We start from the raw sequence: 21282 nt of genomic DNA on the forward strand, positions 1-21282 counted from the left end.
GAATGAGAATCAGAGACAGCGTTTCAGAATTCCGTTTTCTCCGACAGGGACTGTCGAGTTTCTCTTTTTGTCTCGGCTTCTCAGCATCCGCATTCCCTCACGTCAGACATTAATTCAATCCAGGAACCCCTTTGGGGAAAGGATTTCTGTTTGGGGAACATTTTCCTGACCCCATTAAAAGCGGACGGTTTCAAAGCCAAGAACGGGCAGCAAACACACCGCCCCTGGGTGGGCTCGAACCACCAACCTTTCGGTTAACAGCCGAACGCGCTAACCAATTGCGCCACAGAGGCAGGTGCGAGCGTGGGCTGCACCATCGCTTAGGGGAGGCTGTTAGTGAGTTCATAATTCAGCCGGCCCCGCCGAGAATTACAATTGTCGTCTATCAGTTTTACTTTTACATAATAAAGCCTGGGACATTCATTGTGGAGACACCGGGGACAGTCTGCAGACACATCCATGTCACGAGGACCTAGCTTTGTGCTCCGGGGCCGTCGCCCTTCCAGCCTTTCAGTGTTTTGCCTGTTCCCGAGTTCTCTCATTGGCTCGGAGGAGAGAAGGGGTTTGAATTCCTGATGTGCAGGAACGACAATTCTTTCAATGTCTCAGATCAGTTCATACCCCGAGAACATCAGAGTCAATCTCCCGGCCTCTACAACAAGAGGACGTTGTCTGGACTGTCTCTGGACAATCGTTAGGATGAATGTAGATTGGTAAATGTATTTGGTGACAGTTCTGTTCTAGCCCTGTGAGCGAAACGTGGATCTGAAGGAATAAAAGGGTCATTAACAACATCGATCTGAAATTGGATACGTGACAAGAAACAGAGCCATCACTAACAGTTTGCTTTTGAACTGGAGAAGGTTTCTCGTGAAATTAGCTTGAGGCTCGAGGTATGCAAGGTCAACATAACTTAGGTAAAACACGCAAACACTTGCCTCTTTAGCAGACAGTGAAAGGATTACAAGACGCAAATTAAACATTTTCGCCAAGTGATACAGGGGACTGGGAAGATAAGTATTATAAACTGTGAACACCAATGTTCTGGAGCACAATACTTACATTCAAAGACCGAAAACATCCAGGTCCTGATTAATCAGATTGCATTGTGGTACTTTTCTGCAAAACTTCCACTTGTAATGTCCTACAAAAGAGTGACAAAACCCATCCCTGTCAGCCCAGGATAGAAAATCCGAAGGGATGAACGTTTGCTTATTTTCTGAAGACTCACAAAGCCAAGACTGGGTTTTGGTGATTGTTTCCTTTCCACTCCCAGGAGCCGCAGTGGTTGGGGCGGTGGGTTGGGAAAAGTAAAACGTGCCCGTCAGCAGCGTGTGGGGTTATTTCAGCTTCCTCTCATCTGACAACGCTGTGACTTGACTCCGATGTTCTCAGAGATATTTATTGACGCGAGACAATGAGAAGATTCGCATTCCCGCAGATCGGGAATTCAAACCGTTTGCCGGCTTCAGGACAATGAGAAAGATTAATTGGGGTGTGTGAAGAAGCTGTGAGCTGCATTTCAAACAGTTAGGTGGACTCAGATGCGTCATCCATTGCGCCCCGGCCCTTTGCGTATCTTACGCCACCATGCTGCAGAGTTCTGACGTTAACACTGACATGCACAGCAATGGGAACAGTCACAAGGTCAACAACCAAAGATAATCAGCGTCACTGATTCCCTTCCACAGTCACAACTTTGTGAAGCAGTATCTTTCACTGGCAAAGGAAACACCCTTGTCCTCAGGTGCCTGCTTCATTTCGATCACGATTTCCAGCCCCTCACTGTTCTAGTCTCATTTTCAAACACTTGGCTCATAGCCTCAAAAGAAGCTCTGCGTGTATCTGCTTGTTCCACTCGAACAGGCAGTGGGTTACAGTTTCCCACCACTCCCAATGTGAGTGAAATATTTTTCCCCCTCCACTGATTTGAATCTTAAAGAAGAAGCCGGGGAGCAAGCTCCCTTTCTTTTCGGCGACATTTCTCATTTTGTAGTCGGCGGGGTTCACACCTGCGTGGGGAAAGCGCAATGGATTTCAATTCCATCGCATTAACCACTCCGCCCACGAATACAGAACCACACTGACAGCTTCACTTCCCAGGTCTGTCTGCCTGTGGAGCAGAGAAAGAGTGAATTATCGCAGAGTTTGTTTGAATCCAATCATTTCACAGTGATTCGAAAGGGTTAAATATCTGCACACGGCGAGTCTAGGTGTTTCATCGCAAAAGATGAAATGAACTTTCAGTCAAAAACAAAACACGAGACTGCAGGAGGAACTGAGAAGGTCAGGCAACATCGGTGGAATGAGAATCAGAGACAGCGTTTCAGAATTCCGTTTTCTCCGACAGGGACTGTCGAGTTTCTCTTTTTATCTCGGCTTCTCAGCATCTGCATTCCCTCACGTCAGACATTAATTCAATCCAGAAACCCCTTTGGGGAAAGGATTTCTGTTTGGGGAACATTTTCCTGACCCCATTAACAGCGGACGGTTTCAAAGCCAAGAACGGGCAGCAAACACACCGCCCCTGGGTGGGCTCGAGCCACCAACCTTTCGGTTAACAGCCGAACGCGCTAACCAATTGCGCCACAGAGGCAGGCGCGAGCGTGGGCTGCATCATCGCTTAGGGGGGGCTGTTAGTGAGTTCATAATTCAGCCGGCCCCGCCGAGAATTACAATTGTCGTCTATCAGTTTTACTTTTACATAATAAAGCCTGGGACATTCATGGTGGAGACACCGGGGACAGTCTGCAGACACATCCATGTCACGAGGAACTAGCTTTGTGCTCCGGGGCCGTCGCCCTTCCAGCCTTTCAGTGTTTTGCCTGTTCCCGAGTTCTCTCATTGGCTCGGAGGAGAGAAGGGGTTTGAATTCCTGATGTGCAGGAACGACAATTCTTTCAATGTCTCAGATCAGTTCATACCCCGAGAACATCAGAGTCAATCTCCCGGCCTCTACAACAAGAGGACGTTGTCTGGACTGTCTCTGGACAATCGTTAGGATGAATGTAGATTGGTAAATGTATTTGGTGACAGTTCTGTTCTAGCCCTGTGAGCGAAACGTGGATCTGAAGGAATAAAAGGGTCATTAACAACATCGATCTGAAATTGGATACGTGGCACGAAACAGAGCCATCACTAACAGTTTGCTTTTGAACTGGAGAAGGTTTCTCGTGAAATTAGCTTGAGGCTCGAGGTATGCAAGATCAACATAACTTAGGGAAAACACGCAAACACTTTCCTCATTAGCAGACAGTGAAAGGATTACAAAACGCAAATTAAACATTTTCGACAAGTGATACAGGGGGCTGGGAAGATAAGTAATATAAACTGTGAACACCAAAGTTCTGGAGTACAACACACACATTCAAAGACTGAAAACATCCATGTCCTGATTAATCAGATTGCATTGTGGTGCTCTTCTGCAAAACTTCCACTTGTAATGTCCTACAAAAGAGTGACAAAGCTCAGGATAGAAAATCTGAAGGGATGAACGTTGGCTTATTTTCTGAAGATTCACAAAGCTAAGACTGGGTTTTGGTGATTGTTTCCTTTCCACTCCCAGGAGCCGCAGTGGGGGAGAAAAACACCATCTGATTCACTCCTGGCCCTTTTTAGTGAAGGAAACTGCCGTTGCAGGAAAGGGTCCACTCAGTCATCCCAGCTGCATGCTTTACCTGGCTGTACCAGGGATCCAGTAACAAACGGACATTTCAGCTGACCAACAAAGAAAGTGGGGTCGGGGCGCTGGGTGCACTTTGAGCTGGAGGTGTTTTCTTTTAAAAGCACTTATTGTATACCTTTTTTCCTGGGGAATTCTGAAGCTGTAATAAAATAAGGTCGTAGTAAAGGTTACCTGAACATACCGCCAGGTTCAGACTCTGCGAGGTCCAACAGGTTTTTGTTTTAAAGCTGCTCATTTCTTTCAGCCTCCAGCACTAGTGTCATGTCTCAGAAGGATCAGTGAATGAGTAGCTAATCTTGTTAGAAATTGTATATTTTTCAGGACTACAGGTTCATTGTTTCATTGGCATTGCAAAGTTTACTGGCAACAGTTAGAGGTGTGGGCTGTATTCACTGGAAATAAAGTTTTAAAATCTCACAAACACCAGGGTATAGTCCAACAGGTTTATTTGGAGGCACTGGGTTTCGAAGTGCTGCTCCTTCATCAGGTAGCTGTGGAGTAGGATCACAAGGCACAGAATATAGTGCAAAAAGATTATAGTGTCATACAACATAAGTGATGAATTGAAGAAACCTAGATTTCTGTTAAATCATTCACCTTTCAAAATGGATTGCAGATTTCGGCTAATTAATCTGTACATTCCAGAACTTCTTTTAAGTCACGTTTTCCAGGAAACTTAATGTTTTATAAAAGGAGGTAGCACCTCACGTCAAACAATGCATGAAAGCTGTGAGGTTAGAGTCTGTCTGTAACCCAATCTTGAGTCAGACTGGTTCTACTTCCAAATATATAATCCTGCAAATGCAAATTCACTCCAAATGCGTGAGTGTGTGCATGAGAGAGAGAGTGTGTGTGTAAGTGCGTGTGCATGCTGGGTAAAGTGTGTGTCTGAGATGGAGTATAATCATGTGCGAAGATGTATGCATTGGTGTGAGTGTAGGGACATATTATTGTGTGTCTGAGAGAGAGCATGTCTACCGGAAAGGCTCTGCACGAGCGTGTGAGTGTGTAAGTGTGTGTTTGTGTGTGTGTGTGTGTGTGTGTGTGTGAGAGAGAGAGAGAGAGCATAACAGTGAAGTGGGGTTACCTGTCATGTGACATGAACCCAAGGTCGCTGTTGAAGCCATCCTCCTGGTTTGCCAAATTGGCTATTAGCCTTTGCTGGGCCACTAAAAGTGATTAAGCAGTTACACAACACACATGGGAGAGGGCAGGGTGGGACTTGTCTTTCGATTTGCAGAAGGTGGGACGTTCTGGGTGCTGGAAACTAGGGAAAACACACACTGGAGGACCTTCGGCACAGAGAGATGGAGCTGGAAGCCAGGCTGGAGACACGTTGGGGGAATCACTGTGGATACAGGCCGTTTGGCCCACCAAGTCCATACTGACGCTCGGAAGAACATACCCTCCCCGACCCACCCGATAACCACCACAGCTTATCCCTGAATTTCGAACGCCCAATCCATTCTAGCCTGTACATTTTTGGAACATGCGAGGAAAACGAAGCACCCAGAGGAAACACACGTAGACAGGGAGTGAGGGAGGGGTAGGAAAGGGCAAAATCCACACAGTCACCACGAGGGTGGGTTCAAACCCAGGTCCCTGGCGCTGCAAGGAATCCCCTCTTCAGCACTCGGCAACCGATTGGCTTCTGCCCAATCCAGGTGACACTCCACTCAGTTTGAGGAAATCAATTTGCTTCCATAGAGTTTACACGGGGCAGGGGTCGTTGTTACCCGCCAGATTCAACAATCCAATGATAGGCTCGTCTACAGCGAGAACACTAGTCCACATTTCGCGAAAGAATTAAAGTTCTCTCTGCAATTAGAGCCCTTGAGCACTCCCACGCAGGCTGCGTGTATTCATGGGGATTCTCAATGCATGTTGATATTCGAAATTACCCAATCCTGGGAAAAAAGATTGAGTGCATTCACCCTCTCCATGCCTCTCAGGATCTCTTCACCTCTATAAGCCGGCCCCAACACCTCCCCCCCCCCCCACCCCCGATGCTCTTATGCTCGAAATAAAAACGTCTTAGCTTGTCCAACCTCTCCCTATTACTCAGACCTTGAGTCCTGGTTTCTTGTAAATGTCTTCTGCACTCTTTTCAAGTTTAATAACATCTTTGTTTCGCAAGGTGATCAAAACGAATCACAATACTCCAAGTGTGGCCTCAACAATATCCTGATTAACTGCAACATAACTTGTCAACTTCTATACTCAATTCCCTGACTGATGAAGGCCAGTGAGGCTTAAGCCTTCTTCACTGCCCTGTCTACCTATTTTGTTGGACATATCGGACCTGCTCCAAACAGGATATTCTAACTGATGTGACAGGAAACCGCTTCCTTTCTTGAGACAAGTCTCCCAGAGAGAACTTGCTGGCTGACTGTCTGAACGACTAAACCTCAGTGCCATACTACCCTCAGGAGGGGGGTCCACATATTTGCGTAAAGTGGTGCTCGAAATTTTTATCATCTTTGGGATGGATCTCCATTCATTCAGTGCTATGGAGTCATGTAGGCCAGAAACATACCCTTCAGACCAACCAGTCCATGATCCCCAACTAAACTAAAGCCACCTGTCTGCTCCTGGCCTATACCCAGTTTGTTAATAGTTGTGTTTATTTTTTAACTGTAACGATTGGATAACAAAATTGCTGATAATTGATTTTAAAGTGTTGGGGATTTATTTTTATCACTAGAGCAGGTTACACCACTTTTCAGGCTAATTTTATCTAATGTAGGGCAATATGTTCCTCTGGGTGTTTCTGTTTGAGATCTTGAATGCTGCTGTGATGTCCTGCTGAATGCAATGGAGTCAATATTAATCCTAGCCTCACTGTGGCTGTGGGTGAATTGCCTTAATTTGGCTCCTGACTCAGAAACTGCGCAGAGAATCAACTGCTGAAACAATGATTTGCACTTTATTGTATGTAGCAACCAAAGATAACCCCCCCACCCCCATCAAGTCACCAAGTTCAACCTCACTCCCAACTTGGGGATCACCCAATTGATGGCAGAATTTAACTGACTTTCCACCGACAATATCTGTCTCTGGAAGTGTTCAGAGATTCACTGCAGTGTTGTTCTTCCAAGTACTGCTGCTGCATCTTTCTAGGTTTAAATTCTGGTGGAGATTCCTCACTTTGAAATCTGTGGTGTGATATTTCTTTAGATTCTAACACCACCTCCCCACATTGCTAGAGACCTCCAGTGTGTAGCATACATTCTTAGCCTTGAGGTTCAGCTGTCTGTTTGAAACAGCCTGTCCTGCAATTAACCTCTTGGTGTCAAGGCCATCCTTCCACAGACAGACTAACTTGTCCTTTTGTCACGAGTTTATTAAAAACTTATCTCATCTGTCCCAGGAAACAGCTTGTTGTTATACATCCTTCTTCCCAGGGATAGTTAACTAGCAGAAATTAGGCCATTCAGCCCATTGAATCTGCTCCACCATTCAATCCTGGCTGATAACTTTCTCATCCCCATTCTCCCCGTAACCCTTGATACTTAAGAATGATTATATGGTGGAGCAGACTCAATGGGCTGAATTGCCTAATTTCTGCTTCTGAGGGCTTATGATTTTGCAGTTTCTCAGTGGCCCTTTTGTTTCTTGGTCCAGAAAGAGTTATTGCTGACTCAGGTCGTTTGGAAAGTTCTGGAGTTTACAGGACCACGCCATATTCCTCTCTGCATTGTCCAGGAATAACTATTCCTTCTGAGATATTGGAAATTCCAGAGATACCTTGGTATCCCTGAATAAAATCGGTTTGTCAGAAAATCTCTGCTGCTACTCTGGAACAGAAGGATTATGGGGAGAAAATTCAGAAATCAGATGTGCAAAGAGACGATGGAGTTCTATTCCAGGATTCTCTCAAGGTAAACTTGAAGGTTGAATCACTAGTTGGGGAGGCAAATGCAATGATGGCATTTATTTTGATCAGACTTGAATATAAAGGCAGGGATGTACTTCTGAGGCTCTGTAAGGCTCCGGTCAAGCCGCATTTGGAGTATTGAACGCAATTTTGGGCTCCATATCTCAGGAAGGATTTACTGGCCCCTTTATTATTAACTATTCAATTCAGCTCATTGAATCAATTCTGCCATTTATTCAGATCACGTTAGCTCTGGTAAACAGCAACTCCACTTTCTTGCTATTTCCACATAATCCTCAATTCCCTCACTAGTTAAACAAAAACTGACAGCCTTGAATGTACTTAACGACCCAAGCTCAACAACCCTCTGTAGTAACATGTTCCACAGATTTACTGCCCCCAGTAAAAATTCCTATCTGTCTTCAACATGCAATCTCTCATTTGCAGGTTATTCCCTCTGGTGCTAGACTCACCCACAAAGGTAAACTTTTCCACATCAAGCCTGTCAAGTCTCCTCAGAATCGTTTATGTGAAAATAAGGTTACCTCTAAATCTTCTCACTTCTAATAAGTATAGGCCCAACCAATTCACTTCTCTTCATATGATATTCTTTTCATCCTGGTCAAACTTCTCTGGACTGCCACCAAAGTCAGTATATCTTTCCTTGGGTAAAGGACCCACCCAGTGTTCAGTTTTGGCCTGACTGTTGCCTGATAGAGGTTCACTATAACCTCCCGACTTTTATACTCTATTTAAAGGTCAACCTCCCATTTGCCTTCCCTATTACTCACTGAACTTGGATGAAGCGATGCATGGGTATGGGCTTCCAAATCCCTCAATTCAACAGCTTTCTCCATTTAACATTCAACACTGTTCCTACTGGCAAAGTGCACAACCTCTTTTCCCCAAATTCTATTCCATTTGCCATTTGCTTAACCTGTCTATATACCTCTGCAGATATTTCATGTCTTCTCACCACCTGCCTTCCTATCAACCATCTTTTCTGCAATCTTGACAATAATGCATTCACTTTACTTATCCAAGTAAATAATTGTAAATAATACATATTGTAAATAATTTTGGCCCCAGCACTGATCCCTGTGGCAAACTACTGGTTACAATTTGCTATCCTGAACATGCCCCTTATCCCAATTGTATCATTGGTTAGCCAATCCTCTATCCATGCCTCTTTGCTTATTATTTCATGAGATGTGAATATCATTGGGTCTGCCAACAACCCTTCCCAAACTGTCCTTGAAAATGTGGCGCTGACCTGCCACTTAAATTGCTTCACGTTATGATTTGGTCTGCAATAATGTTCAGCAGCGAGTTCCAGGTTTTTGATCAATAACAAAGAAGCAATGCGATATATTTCACAGTTGGAATGCTGTGTTCACACTTACCTGCTCTTGGTGGTTGAGGTGATGGCTTTTGAAGAGCCACCACTTAATCAAGCCAGAATGATAGATTGTGGCCAGAGATTCTGCTTTTTGACTTTCATCATCAATCTACATTCTTTCCAGCCAAGATTTTAGTCTGAAACTGCCACACAATTCCTCCTGTTATACCTTCAATCAACTATAATAATATGACGATTCTTGGGATGATTTTTCACACCTGAGTGCAAAATAAATATAGATCATTGTTTCCAGCTTTGGTGGAACAAAAAAACAGCAAATTGGTGGATAATTTCAGTTAGTGCAAACAAAGCTAGCGATCGATAAAGACTAACCCTGTTTACTTCAATGGCCAAATTACATTTTGAAAACCAAGTACACTCAGACAACTTGTAAAAGTGGTTCATAGGAGGAGAAATGGGGCATTGAAGAGGAGTGAAATGATTGCTTTTGGTCACCGCCACCATTGTCTGAAAAAGATGTTGAAAGGATTCTTAAAAGGTGGGCAACAAAGTGGAGTGGTATAACACTTCAGACTCCGCAAAGTGTAAGATCACTTTCTAGTGGAAGAAAAAGACATTTCTTAATTCTCGAAGAACGGGGGAACAAATGGGGAATAAATCTGAATTGGGAGCTCTTTCTTATTAAGGATGTTCCTTCACCACAGTCTTGGTTCAGAGCATAAGTTCTTCATCAGGAATGAAGGTTGGTCCAACGGGGCTGAGAGATAATTGGGAAGGGGATGGGGATGGAGGGGAGGTAGCTGTGAATGAAATAGGTCGATGGAGGTGCTGATTTATCGTGAGAGGTAAGACAGGAGGGTGGAGCGAATAGGTGGGAAGCAAGATGAAAATGTAGGACAGCTCAAGAGACCAATGTCGAGTTGGAAGGTTGGATCTGGGACAAGGCGCGTGGTGTGGGAGTGAGGGTGAGGAGAAATATGGAAACTGGTGAAATCGATATTGATCCCATGTAGTTGCTGGATCCCAAGGCGAAAGATGAAGTGTTCTTCCTACAAGCGTCAGGTAGCTAGAGCTTGGAGGGGGATGCGGCACAGGACTTGCATGCCCTTGACGGATTGGGAGGGGAAGTTAAAGTCTTCAGCCACAGGGCGGTGGGGTCGTTTAGGTTTGGAGTCCGAGAGCAGTTTCCTGAAATGTTCTGCAAGTTGGCATCCAGTCTCCCCAATGTGGCAGAGCAATGGACATATAAATAAATTTTATAAACAAATTGTATAAATTTTAGCATGCTGGAGTTATTATCTTTAATGAAGATAACGAAAATATTAATAAAATTGGGTGACTGTTTGAAATGGTTTGTTGGTCAGGCTCAACTCATCCCCTTGAAATGAGACAATGCTATTGATAGCGGTGAACTGCTCTTTTAGCTGTAAAACCACAAGTTATTGATTTATTTTCACAACTTACTGGTATTCACACCTGCACATTCAATGTCAAACTCTGACATCAGAAATGAAATTACACCATTAATTTTGACTGACAATATTCGAACAAACAAATTAGTAGCACACAGTGAATACCAAGCCTGTTAAATATGAAATCAAATTTGACCAAAAAAATACACAATCAAGATGGGAGATAATAAATGGGGGAAGGGCAGAAGGCAAGAAATGCAGCATCAAAGAAGGTGCTCCTCCAGGGAATGTATTTTACGAACTACAACTGCTAAATATAAACAAACACTCTGACATGACCCTCCGGTTTTAATGTGAACCAAAGCCCCATACAGTAGGTACCATTTAAATAAGTTAATAGATACAAGCCTTGAGCAAATCCAGCCCCCCTTTTGGAACTCGGAGTTTTCTCCAGCTCCGGGGGGTTGTTGAGCTCCTGGGCTCTAGCTGCCACTGCTCTACTGAAGAAGCTTTGGGAAGCAGATGCAAAGGCAAGATACAGAACAGAGCACCTTTGCCAAGGAAAGCAGCTTATGGAGACATTGAGCAATAGCATCACATGGTCTTGACCCCTCGGTTATGCGCCCAGCACACTCATACTGCACTACTCTGCTTCAGTGCTCCCAGTCGCAGGATTGTGGATCAGTTTAAAGTCGATCCTATATCTCTGATAACATCGCTGCACAAGGCAGTGAAGAAAGGTTTAATCACACTAACCTTCATCAGTTAGGGAATTGAGTATAGATGTTGGCAAGATATAGTGTAGTTATACAGAACGTTGATGAGGCTGCACCTGGAATATTGTGATCAGTTTTGGTCTCCTTGGTATCGTGTGATTTCTGACATCTTCAACTCTGGGTTTGTGTTGAACTTGATAGGATATTTTGTCCAACTCAGCATGTTTAAACAGTATCGCTCGCAGGGAGTCATTTGAAATATTTGAGGAGGTGAGTTCAACAAGATTGAAGTATTCAAAGTTACTTGGACTCTCTTTTAAACTTACATCGGGACCAGGAGTCAGAGACACATACAACATGGAAACAAAGCCTTCAGTCCAACTTTTCCATGCTGACCTGATATCCTAAATTAATCTAGTCCCATTTGACAGCACCTGACCCATATACTCTGGCAGCTCATTTCATGTATGTACCACCCTCTGCATGAAGAAGTTGACCCTTTAATATATTTTGCCTCTCACCCTAAACCTATGCCCTCTAGTTCTGGACTCCTCCATCCCAGGGAAAATACCTTGTCTTTTACCCTGTCCATCCCTCTCATGAATTTGTAACCTCTATTAGGTCACTTCTATACTTCCGATGCTTCACTGAAAACAGCCCCAGCCTATTCAGACTCTCCCTGTAGCTCAAACTCTCCAACCCCCAGCAACATTTCGTAAATCGTTTCTCATAGAGAAGTCAACGTTTCAGCCCTGAAGAAGCGTTAATACCCAAAATGCTGACTACTCCACATCCTGGTGCTGCCTGGCTTGCTTTATTCTCCCCACCTCCTGCTTGCCTACTTCGGGTTGCAATAGGTAGTGGCTCAGTGGTTAACACCGCAGCCTCACTGTGCCACAGATCCAGGTTTGATTCCAGCCTTGAGTGACTGTCTGTGAGGAGTTTGCACATTCTGCCAGTGTCTGCGTGGGTTTTCTCTGGGTGGTCCTGTCCAAAGACATGCAGGTCTGAGGTTTGATGAAAGCCTTCCTGCACTTAGAGCAACTGAACAACCTCTCCCCCATGTGGACCCACGAGTGGGCCAGCAGGTCAGAAGAAAGAGCAAAGCCCTTCATGCACTCGGGTCAGAAGAACGGCCTCTCCTCGGTGTGGACCCACTGGTGTCTCAGCAGGTGGGAAGAACTGCTAAAGGCCATCTCGCACTCAGGGCTTGAGAACAGTTGTCCCAGGTGTGGATCAACCAGTGCGTCCGCATGGCAGAGGAATCACTAAAGGCCTTCCCGCACTCAGGGCAGCAGAAGGGCCTCTCCTCACTGTGGACTCATTGGTGCTTCAGAACCGTTTCAAATTTCACAATATCCTTCTGATAGGAGTGAGACCAGAATTGCACACAATATTCCAAATGTATTCCACAATATTCCAGTGTCCTGTCCAGCCACAACGAAACTTCCCAACTCCTATACTCAAGTTAGAGGATTGTGAAAGTTTTTAAAACTCACAAAATAAAATAGGAAAAAAAGGGAAGGACAAACCGAATTTTTGAAGTCAACTTGGAAGCATCATTGAGAAATCAGCGGACTGGGTTTATTAGGTACCTGTTCTCCTTAAATACACTATATACATCTTTCTCTTCTGCTCTTCGTAGTTCACAAAACCATGCTGAGTATCCTTGATCACATTATTCCTATCCAGATGTTCATAAATCCTATCCCTTACAATTTTCTCTAAGACTTTGCCCACAACAGAAGTGAGACTCACCGGCCTATACTTATTAGGGTTATCCCTACTCTGCTCCTTGAACAAGGAAACCACATTTGCTATCCTCCAGTCTTCTGGCACTATTCCTGTAGACAACGAGGTCATAAAAATCAAGGCCAATGGCTCTGCAATCTCCTCCCTTGCTTCCCAGAGAATCCTAGGATTAATGCCATCAGGCCCAGGGGACTTATCTATTTTCACCCTTTCCAGAAATTCCAATACCTCTTCCCTACATACTTCAAAGCCATCAATTTTCAATATTCATATCGGCAACAATGTCCTGTTCCTGAGTGAATACTGATGAAAAGTATTCATTCAGTGTCTCCCCAATCTCTTCGGCCTCCATGCGCAACTTCCCACTACTATCCTTGAGTGGACCTATTCCTACCCGAGTCATTCTTTTATTCCTGACATACCTATAGAAAGCCTTTGGGTTTTCCCTAATCCTACCAACCAAGTACTTTTCGTGTCCCCTCCTTGATGCTCTTAACTCTCTCTTTAGATCCTCCCTGGCTAACTTATAACTCTCAATCGCCCCAATTGAATTTCACGCCTCATCTTTACATAGGCCGCCGTCTTCACTTTAACAAGGGATTCCAATTCATTATTAAACCATGGCTCCTTCACATGACCCTTTCCTCCCTGCCTCACTGGTACATACTTATCAAGGACACTCAATAGTTGCTCCTTGAACAAGCTCCACATATCAATTGTCCCCTTCCCTTGAAGCCTAGTTTTCCAAGCCACGCATCCTAAGTCATGCCTCACCGCATCATAATTTCCCAGCCCCCAGCTATAAATCTTGCCCGACAGTGCACACTTATCCCTCTTCATCACCAGAGTAAAAGTCACCCAATTGTGGTCACTGTCCCCAAAGTGCTCACCTACCTCCAACTCTAACACCTGGCCTGGTTCGTTACCCAGAACCAAATCTAGTACGGCCTCACCTCTTGTTGGCCTGTCAACATATTGTGTCATCTAACGTACTAGAGCTATAGCTTTCCCAGTCAATATCTGGAAAGTTAAAGACCCCCATAACAACCACCCTATTACTTACACTCTTCTCCTGAATCACCCCGGCAATCCTTTCTTCTACGTCTCTAGGACTATTCGGCCTGTAGAAAACTCCTCACCTTTCCTATTTCTAACCTCAGCCCAAACTACCTCAGATGGCGAGTCTTCATTCATCGTCCTTTCCACCGCTGAAATACTATCCTTTACAAGCAATGCCACACACACCCTCTTTTACCCCCACCTCTGACCCTACTAAAACATTTAAACACTGGAACCTGCAACAGCCAATCCTGTCCCTGTTCTACCCATGTCTCCGTGATAGCCACAACATCGAAATCCTAGGTACCAACCCACACTGCAAGTTCACCTTCCTTATTTCGTATACTTCTCACATTGACGTATATACACTTCAAGCCACCTGCCTGTTTAGAGGCAACCTCCTTCGAGATTGATGCCATGTTCCTAACCTCCCTACACTCAAGGTCCTGCACCCTAAAGCTGCAGTCTACATGTCCCTGCAAAGTTAGTTTAAACCCTCCCAAAGAGCACTAGCAAACCTCCCCCAAAGGATGGTGGTGCACCTCAGGCTCAGGTGGAGACCATCCTGTTTATACAGATACCACCTTCCCCAGAAAGAACCCCAGTTATCCAGATACTGGAATCCCTCCCTCCTGCACCATCCCTGTAGCCACGCATTTAACTGTTCTCTCTCACTATTCCTCGACTCTCTATCACGTGGCACGGGTAACAAACCAGAGACAACAACTCTGTTTGTTCGAACACTGCGCTTCCAACCTAGCTCCCTGAAAGCCTGCCTAACATTCTCATGCTTCTTCCTACCTATGTCGTTGCTGCCAATGTGGACCACGACTTCGGGCTGCTCCCCCACCCCCTTAAGGAACCGGAAAACACGATCAGAAACGTCACTTACTCTTGCACCTGGGAGGCAACATACCAAAAGTGAGTCTCTCTCGCCCCCACGAAACCGGCTATCTGTGCCCCAAACTATCGAGTCCCCAATAACTCTTGCTCTGCTCTTCTCCAACCTTCCCTTCTGAGCAACAGGAACAGGCTCCGTGCCAGAGCCCTGAACCCCACTGCTTACCCCGGTAAGTCGTCGTACCAACAAGTATCCAAAATGGTATACTTGTTCTTGAGGGGAACGACCGCAGGAGGTCTCTGCATTGGCTGCTTTCTCCAAGACCCTCACTGTCACCCATCTGTCTGCAATCTTTGGAGTTACTACTTCCCTAAAGCTCCGATCTATGACCACTCTGCCTCCCGAATGATTCGAAGTTCATCCAACTCCAGCTCCAGTTCCCGAACATGGTCTTGGAGGAGCTGGAGATGGGTGCACTTACGGCAAGTGTAATCATCAGGGACGACCATGGCATCCCTCCCCTCAAACATGTTGCAAGAGGAACATTGCACTGTCTTCACTGCCATCCCTCTAAAAGTAACCTTTAAGAAAAACTAGGTCTGAAGAATAGAACAAGCAAAATGCAGCACTGACCTGCTTACCACAATGGGTCTTATTATAAGGTTAGACGAGGAGGGCGGGTGGGAGGCACTATCACTGTAGTCCCTCGGGATCCTCTCCTGCGCGCCTTTATCGGAAAAAAAACCTACCCAGGTAAGCTTGCGCTACACCAGCTTCCGGGTCCGCTTCGCGCTTTTTTCCAATAAAGGCGCGCAGGTGAGTCCCGGAGATGTGACTTGACTCTCCAGTCTCCCCAATGTTCTCGAGATCGGATAAAGTCTTCTTACTGCCGCAGCCCGGGTTCGATTCCCGGGCAGCGAGGCAATTTTCAGCACAGCTACAAGAGAGGATTTACGTCTCCCTGGTGGTCTAGTGGTTAGGATTTGGCGCTTTCACCACCGCGGCCTGGGTTCGATTCCCGGTCAGGGGAACATTTTTCAACGGGTCTTAATGCGCTGTACAGTTGTTTCTTGATCTTTGTTGCTCCTGGGTACTGCAATGTGAAGTAGCTCGTTGAAATAGCATCCTGATGCAGATTTGTTTGCATGTGTTGGGATGATTTCTTCTGCAGCTACAAAAGAGTGAACAATCCTCACTCACTCAGCGGAGCAGGTCAGGGCTTTTTGGCAGTGTCTGTTTGTAGACGCGGTTATGTTTGTTTAACAGTTTAAATTTAATATTTTTGTATCCATTGCTCCCGAAGCGATCTCTATCACATTGGGAAGACTGGAGAGTCAAGTCACATCTCTGGGACTCTCCTGCGCGCCTTTATCGGAAAAAAAACCTACCCAGGTTAGCTTGCGCTACACCAGCTTCCGGGTCCGGTCCGCGCTTTTTTCCAATAAAGGCGCGCAGGTGAGTCCCGGAGATGTGACTTGACTCTCCAGTCTCCCCAATGTTACAGAGATCGCATCGCGAGCATTTGGTTTCAAAACATTACATTGATTTATGTACTGGTGAAAGTCTTCTTACTGCCGCTTGCACAATCTCTTAGAGGAGGCTGTTTTCATTCATAATTCAGCCTCCCGTGCCCAGAATTATCATTGCCCTCTACTTTTGTATAATAAATCCTACGCCCTTCATTGTGAAGACGGGGGGGGGGGGGGGTTGAGCGGGGGGTGGGTTGGGTGGACAATCTGATCCCACCATCGGCAGGCACATCCATGTCACGAGGAATTAGCCCTCCAACACCGGGGCCATCGCCCATTGTGCCTTTCAGTGTTTTGCCTGTTCCTGACTTTTCGCATTGATCTGGAGCCAAGAAGGGGTTTGTTTTCCTGATGTGCATGAACGAGAATTTTTTCAATGTTTCTGTTCAGTTCATGTCCCGAGAATAATAGAGTCAATCTCCCGGTGTCTTAAACAAGGGGACGATGTCTGGACTGTCTCTGCTCAGTCGGACAGTTCATCCTTCATTCTCCTCTAATTCCACTTCGCAAAGAGTTTCTCAAGATTCACAAAGCTGGAGACTGGGATTTCTGTTTTATTTCCTGAACATTTTAACATCTGCTAACTGACAACTTTTTGCCAACATCTCTTCCCTCATGTAACACTTGCATCGTGTTCATGGATGAGGCATTTCCACTTTGTGGAGACATTCCCAAGTTTGGGAATGTTCTCTTTGCAGCGAAGAAGTTTAACTGGAGATATCCAGGGGCTGTTGACAATGATGGGAGAAGAAGTGGTGGGAATGGACAGAAGAACCTATTGCCACTGACCAGGGTCAGTTACCAGAGTACAGGGTTTGAAGTTCTTTAATGGAATTCAGCATTTGTGTAGAACAAACACAGCGAATACTACAGAAAGCAAACGGGTCGACCAGCATCTGTGGAAAGGTAAACGGAGCTGACGTTTTGTGTGTGCTATGTTTTTTTGTTCAGAACTCGAGTTTCCTGCATGGCAATAAATTCCCTGATGTGAGAAAACATGGCTTTGTTGAGAAGAGTTTTGTGAAGTTTGAACGATGATGCAGCCAACAGGAAGTCATTGAAAATCGCCAGCGAAGTAAGCAAATTCAGCAGGATTCCAATCTGGTCGGGGGAATCTCAAAGGATGTCTAAGGCAGCAACGTTTTTCAGCCACAACCAGAGACCCCAAGTTGTGGTCTAATATTTCTCATGGAATGGGTCCAACAGGAAAGGTGAGTATTGGGCTTGTCATGTCTGCGCCATAACCCCAATGCTTCCTGTTCTGCTGGATTTGATCAGAACAGCGGAGGCTAATGGAAAACTGAACTGAACTGCACACATTGATGAGAGGTAGAGCGGGTGGGAAAGATCCATTTCCATGTAAAGAGAGATTAATAATTAGGGCCGAAAATAAGAAAACACATAAAGAAATTTGGGGTTCTTTCAGGAAAGCTAAAGTAGAAATGTTCACAGAAAATTGTGATGAAAGTCTCTGGAGTTATTTTGATGAGAAGTGTTGATGATGTGAATACAATCGATAGGATGAACGTAGATTGGTAAATGTATTTTATAACTGTTCTGTTCTAGCCCTGTGAGCGAAATCGGGACCTGAAGTAGTAAAAGCGACAATAACAACATCGATCTGAAATTGGTTACGTGACAGAAAACAGAGCTATCATTAACAGGTGGCTTTTGAACTGGAGGAGGTTTCCCGTAAAATTAGCTTGAGGCTTGACGTATGCAAGATCAAAGTAATTTAGGTAAAGCAAAGAAATGCTGTTCTCATTAGCAGACAGTGAAAGGATTACAAGACGCAGATTAAACATTTTCAGCAAGTGATACAGGGGACTGGGAAGAAAAGTAATATAAACTGTGAACAACAATGTTCTGGAGCACATCATATTCAAAGATCGAAAACATCCAGGTCTGATTAATCAGGTGTCACTGTCAGATTGTATTGTGGTGCTTTTCTGCAAAGCATCCACTTGCAATGTTCTCCTAAAAGAGTGACAAACCTATTCCTGTCAGCCAAGGATAGAAAATCCGAAGGGATGAATAAGTTTCTTATTTTCTGAAGATTCACAAAACGGAGACTGCGTTTTGGTGTTTGTTCCCTTTCCTCTCCCAAGAGTTGCGGCGGTGAGTTGGGGAAAGTGAAATGTGCCCATGTGGTTCCATTTCAGCTTCCCCTCCTCTGACAGCGCTGCGACGTGTCTCTGATGTTCTCAGGGACTTTTACTGACGCGGGACAGTGAAAAGAGTCTCGTTCAGGCCCTAGAATTATTGAATTCGATATTGGGACAGGAGGGATGTATGGTCCCCAAGTGGAATATTCGGTGCTCTTCGTTCTGCTGGTGCTGAGCTTCGCTGGGACAATACAGCAAACCTGAGACAGAGATGTTGGCCAGGGAATAGGATGGGGTGTGGTATTGGCAGGCAACTGGAAGCTCAGGGTCTTTTTGGCAGGCAGAACGTAGATGTTCTGCGAAGCAGTCACCCAGTTTATGCTTCGTTTTCCCCAATGGAGATGAGCCTATATTGTGAGCAGTAAATGCAGTACACTGAGTTGTGGGTAGTGCAGGTAAAGTGCCACTTCACCTGGAAGGTAAGTTTGGCCCCTTAGATAGCGAGGAGGGAATAGGTAAATGGGCTGGTGTCACACATTCGGCAGTTGCAGGCGGAAGTGCATCTCAACCTGCAAGTTTACATTGAGAAAACACTGGACTTGAACTCCCAAGTCTCTTTGCACTTCGGATTTCTTCATTTTCTCCCCATAATTCCTCTGTTCCAACAGTGACTATCTGATGTCAGGGCAGCACCAGTGATTTCCTGACATATGGATTGTATTTGGGGATACCAAGGAATGTCAGGAACTGCGAGTATCTCAGGAGCAATCGTTATTCCTGGCGGAGGCAGAGAGGAATGTGGTGTGGTCCTGTAAACTCCAGAACTTTGATAACTTCATGAGTCAGCAATAACTCTTTCTGGACCAAGAAACGAAAGGGCCGATGAGAAACTGCTCCATGGAAGTTAACAAATAACATATATTAACTCGCTGTCACTCTGCTATGACAGGAGGAGCTGGAACCCCCTGATAGATTGAAACACAAAACTGGTAATCTCTTGATTATGTTGTAAAAATATCGGTATAATGTTATTCACACCACGCAGTCACCAGCAGAGGGAAGCGGCTTTGTGTTTAAATCGAGTGATGAACAGCTTGTGTTTTCATTCTCACATTGGGGAGAGCTGAGCATTTACCCAAACACTGGGCACACCACCTCCCTGACACAGTGTTCACAAATCAAACTGACAGCAAAGCTTCACGTGTGATCGAAAGTTTCCACAAAGAAGACTTGACTCAACAGATATGCGGAGTGAATGTAATCCTTCCTTGATTTGAAAGGTAAGAAGCTGATTGTTTGTGAGCCTGACACGATTTGAACATGCAACCTTCTGATCTGGAGTCAGACGTACTACCGTTGCGCTACAAACTCACGTATCACCAATGGCCTCTCTTCATGCTTGAGGGAAGTGATCGCACTACAATGATTTTACGTTATGAGTAACAACGGAGATCAACAGTTCATGTCTGTTCTGTTTCTCCCCCCTCTCTTTAGGTCTCTCGAAACAATTTCCAACTCTCTCTCAATAAAAATCTGAAAGAATTGCAGATGCCGTGTGAACCCGCCGGTGGGTCTGAAGATTAGAGGAATCGCTGAAGGCCTTCCCACACTCGGGACAACTGAAAGGCCATTACCCCGTGTGGACTAGCTGATGCCTCAGCAGGGCAGAGGAATCACTGAAAGCTTTCCAGCACTCGGGGCAGCTGAAGGGCCTCTCCCCGGTGTGGAGCAGATGGTGCTCCCGCATGGTGCCCACTTGACTGAATCCCTTCCCACACTCGGGACAGTTGAAGGGCCTCTCTCCTGTGTGGACCCGCTGGTGGGTCAGCATGGAGGAGGCCTGGGTAAAGCCCTTCCCGCACTCGGGGCGGGAGAATGGCCTCTCCCCGTGTGGACCTGCTGGTGCCTCAGCAGGGTGGCGGCCGTGCAGGAGAATGGCCTCTCCCTGGTGTGACTGCGCTGATGAATCTCCAGGGCAGACGGGACACGGAAGCCTTTTCCACAGTCGCCACACTTCCACGGTTTCTCCACAGGGCGAGATTCCTCGGGATTCTCCACGGCCAAAGCTTCAGCTGCACACAAACACGTGTATAGCTCCTCCCCGCCGTGAATTCCTCGTTCCTGGCCGTATCACTCTTCCAGGCTCCACACTCAGTGCGGTTCAACAGTCGGGTCTCTCATCCAGTCCCACTGATGCTGAAAATGTACTGAAACAGGAACCAAAAAGCTTTGCTCCTTCTCACAGAATTTAAGTTGAAAATAGCTGAGGTCCTGATGGATTGAGTGACTGTCAGATATTGATGTCAAAGCAAGGATTGCAGATGCTGTACAGTGAGTCGAGAAGTGTGCTGGAAAAGCACATCAGGTCAGGCAGCATCTGAGGAGCAGGAGAGTTGATGTTTTGGGCATAAGTCCTTCATCTGTTGATTTGAAACTTCTATCTTCAAATACTCTGTAAAAAGAGATTATAAATGTCATCACTGTCAGTCGGAGTAGAAACTCCGAACAAGCAATTCTACTCAGTGAGTCACCCCTCAGACTCTGCCGCACTAGGGAAAACAACCCCATCCTATACTTCCATCTTCACTCACCCGGATAATTAAGATTCATACCTGAGTTTGCTCCCTCCCTGGATTCATTCCAGTTGCTCAAGTGAACAAAGGTCCCTCCCTTCTCTCTCTCGCCCCCAGGATAAAGAGTTACCCAGACGGAAAGAATTTCACTCTGAAACTTACAGGGCCACTTCCACGTTGTGACATTAATAATGATTCACAAGATCAGACCTAGGCCAACACACAGCCCCGCACTGCACCGGCTCCGGACGCCGGCGTGCGACTGACCCGCATTACGCCTGCTCCAGATGGCCGGCATCCGACGGACCTGCTCCGGAGGGACGGCAGCATCCGGCTGACCCTCACTGTGCCTACTCCAGACGGCAGCATCCGG

At 45.7% G+C, this 21282-nt stretch overlaps 2 non-coding genes across 2 annotated transcripts; both read right to left on the reverse strand.

Annotated features, from left to right (window-relative positions):
- Positions 1-219: 219 nt before the first annotated feature.
- On the reverse strand, positions 220-293 carry trnan-guu (transfer RNA asparagine (anticodon GUU)). The gene has a single exon. It is a non-coding gene; the product is annotated as a tRNA-Asn (tRNA).
- Positions 294-2522: 2229 nt separating this feature from the next.
- trnan-guu (transfer RNA asparagine (anticodon GUU)) lies at positions 2523-2596 on the reverse strand. Its single transcript has one exon. It is a non-coding gene; the product is annotated as a tRNA-Asn (tRNA).
- Between the last annotated feature and the right edge of the window lie 18686 nt (positions 2597-21282).

This window comes from Hemiscyllium ocellatum, assembly GCF_020745735.1.
Source record: "Hemiscyllium ocellatum isolate sHemOce1 chromosome 27 unlocalized genomic scaffold, sHemOce1.pat.X.cur. SUPER_27_unloc_9, whole genome shotgun sequence".
In the NCBI taxonomy this organism is placed as follows: Eukaryota; Metazoa; Chordata; class Chondrichthyes; order Orectolobiformes; family Hemiscylliidae; genus Hemiscyllium; species Hemiscyllium ocellatum.